Genomic DNA, 3242 nt, shown 5'->3' on the forward strand with positions numbered 1-3242 from the left:
TGCTTCTCCGCACGCGGACTCACCGCGTCCTGTGAGCCAGGCCATGCTATCCCCATTTTATGGACGGGAGCACTGAGGCCCTGAAGTTTAAGTGCTTGTGGGTGTTTTCAAAGGGCCGTAGTTTCCGTGGTGGGGGGTGGGGGTGGGGTCGGTGTTTGTGGGCCGGAGGTTACTTTTTAGGCCCCAGGGGCAAGTCTGACCCCCGTCGCCCACGCAGGGTCGGTCCTCGGTTAAGAGAAGTGAGCCGAGGAGGTCGGGCACTGGCAGGCCGCCGCCCTCCGGCCCCCTCTCGACTCCCGCAGCCCGGCGCAGCCGCCAGGACGCCGGGCCTGGCCGTCAGCCCGGCGGGAACCGGCTCTCCCCAGACGGCTCATTAGCTGCAGCCACAGCCGGGAGCCGGCAGGCGGGGCGCCAGCTGCGGACCCCGGGTTTCAGGAAGGGCAGTTCGGCGTGGGAGCAGGCGCCGGGAGCCGCCTTCCCGTCTCTTCTCCTCCCCTGGGCCCCTGCCCAGCTCTCGGCACCCTCCCTCCTCCCCTGCCTGGGCGACTCGGACGGCCCCGTGGGAGCGGGGAGGCATGCAGTTCAGGGGAGCCCTTCCCTCCCGCTGAATTGGCGCCTGGGTTCGAGAGGGGACGCAGGCCACACCCAGGCTGCAGGGAGGGGGCACGGAGACTACGCGGGCGGGCGCTCGGATCCCTTTTATACCACGTGAGCCGGCAGACCCCGCCCCCTCCGACTCGGCGCGCCCCCTGCTCTCATGCCATTGGCCGACAGGAAGGTCGGGCTGGCCCGATTGGCTTGTTTCGAGACAGTGATGGATGGCTCTCCGCTGACTGGACCGCTGCCGGGCGGGTGTGACTGCTGGGCGGCGCCGATTGGCGCAGGCAAGTCGGCCAGGTCGAGGAATAAGCGTGGGTTACGGGAAGGGGAGGGAATGTCTGGGGCGCAGATATTCTATGCCCTCCACCCCCATTAGAAACCCTAATGTATATTTAGTGTGGGGGTGGGGCCGGGGTAGAGGTCTTAGGATCTTAACTTCTGAAGTATCAGTAGCGACCTTTGCTACTGAACCTGATAAAGTTGAATAGTTTACCCAACCTGATCTCATCCTTTCACCAGGATTCAGTCAAATATTTGAGTGCTTCCCAAGAGCCAGAAGACAGGGAGGAAGAAAAGGAAGGGAGACTCATTAGGAAGTGACTGTAGGAAGTAGCTGGGGGATGAAAGCCGGACATTGAAAATAAGGAAAGGGTTTGAGAACGATTTCAAGGCAGAAGTGGTGCTGTCGGCAACTCGCCAGGGTCTCCCAGGAGCAAGGTGAGGCTGTCTTCTCCGGTCAAGGGTCAAGATTTACAGCCTCAGAAACCCTATATAGGTTCGCTGTGCATCAGCATCAACTCTATGATAGTGGGTCTGGGTGTACGTTTCGCTGTTTGTTTTCAAGGTAGAAATACCTTTCCAATTCAAATGATGTTCTGTGTAATGGTGAAAAATCAGCGCTTACATATAAAACATGTGTTCTTCACTCTGAGGTGAGTCATACTTAAAATTTTAAAATAGCCATCAATCAGTCAATCGACTGCTAGGTTATATAGTCTGTCACCAACATCTATGATCTACATCTATTTACTATTATTTGATTCATCTCTACTAACTATAAATGGAACATATCTCGAAGATACGGGAGTGGTTGTGAAACAAATAGGGAACTGATATTGTATGTGAAGATAGGTGCCATCCCTTAAAATGGCCCCTTTGGAAAGAAAACTTGTTTTGCTATTAATAATAATGCGTTTGGAACGAATTCTTTCAACAAACATTTCCTGAGTGGCTGTTCTAAGCCAAGCACCTCACTGGGAGTGTCCAGAGTGAATTGGAAGACATAGTTCCTGACTCAAGGAGATTGCAACTTGGCTGAGAACAAAGTGTGTGTGCAGATATGATATGATAAGCATTCACAGCCTAGGCTCACAGAGGAGATGGTCATGTAGTATTTGACAGAAAGGAGTTGGGGGCAGGGAGAAGGGGAAAGAGACATGAAAGGTAGCAAGTACATAAGCCAAGCAAGTGGTGTTGAAGCTCTATCTCCTTTCAAGAATCAAACAAGTAGGTAAATGCCCCTGAGAAGATGGGGTGGGGCGTGATTGAAAGATGGGGGGTGGATTGAGCCAGGAAACTTCTATCCAGACAGGTCACAAATGGCCATTAAATGGCCAGGTGGGAATAAAAACAACTACCAAGCATTATAAAGTTTCCTACTTTATAGCCTTTTAGCTGTCCTCAAAACAACCTAACAAAGTAGATGTTGTCAGTTCTGTTTTAGAAATGAAGGTCTCCAAGGGTAAAATCATTGGTGTAAGGCACAGAAGTAAGATTTAAACGACCCATGCCGAACTGATGCCATTACCCGATGATGCTCCTCTTTCAGCCCAAACAGGGCTAAAGATCTCAGCTTGTATTCTGAAGCTAACCGGGAGCCCTGGAGGGTTGACAAGTGGTTAAGTGATACCATGTCCATGTTTTAAGAACCAAATTCCTGTTAGCAACAGGGAAGAAGAATTGAAGGAGGGTGGGGAGGGTGGTGGAGGGAGGAGATAAAGGGGAACTGATACCAAGAGGTTCAAGGAGAAAGAAAATGTTTTGAAACTGGCTGTGGTAGCAATGGTACAACAATGCTTGATGTGATTGAACTACGGAATGTTATATCTGTAAGAGCTCCCAAGAAAATGATTTTAAAAAAGAATTGAAGGAGGGAATACGGTCATTTTATGACCCCACAGAAGGAAATCATTTTCGTTATAGTCATTTCTCATTCATTATAAAAAACAGTGCCACCCAGCTTGTTCACTGATCTTATTACCAAGCAGTTCCTAAAACTCAAGTCTATTTGCAGAGGTTGGGGATAAGTCAGACAGTTGCAGGCAATCCTGCCAAAAGAGGTCTTCTCAATGTCTTCATTTGGATATTTAATTATATTTTTAAAGAATAAATCCATTTTATAGCTTATGTTTTTGGTGTCCTCTTATCATCCCTACCCATTCCTACTCCCAAAATAGACACACACACACCCCACAAGACCAAATGAAGAAAAATAAATGGCATTTGAACAGAGCTACAATTTTTCTTTATCCAGATACTTAATTTTAAAGCATTGAAAATATGTATTTTTTTCTTATGGCTGACAAGAAACTCTTATCTAGAACAGTTTAAGGACTGGAGTGTACTCCTGCCTCCTGGAGTGG

Source organism: Echinops telfairi, unplaced genomic scaffold (assembly GCF_000313985.2).
Source record: "Echinops telfairi isolate 266 unplaced genomic scaffold, ASM31398v2 ScPeMD7_7458;HRSCAF=8496, whole genome shotgun sequence".
NCBI classification, from domain to species: Eukaryota; Metazoa; Chordata; class Mammalia; order Afrosoricida; family Tenrecidae; genus Echinops; species Echinops telfairi.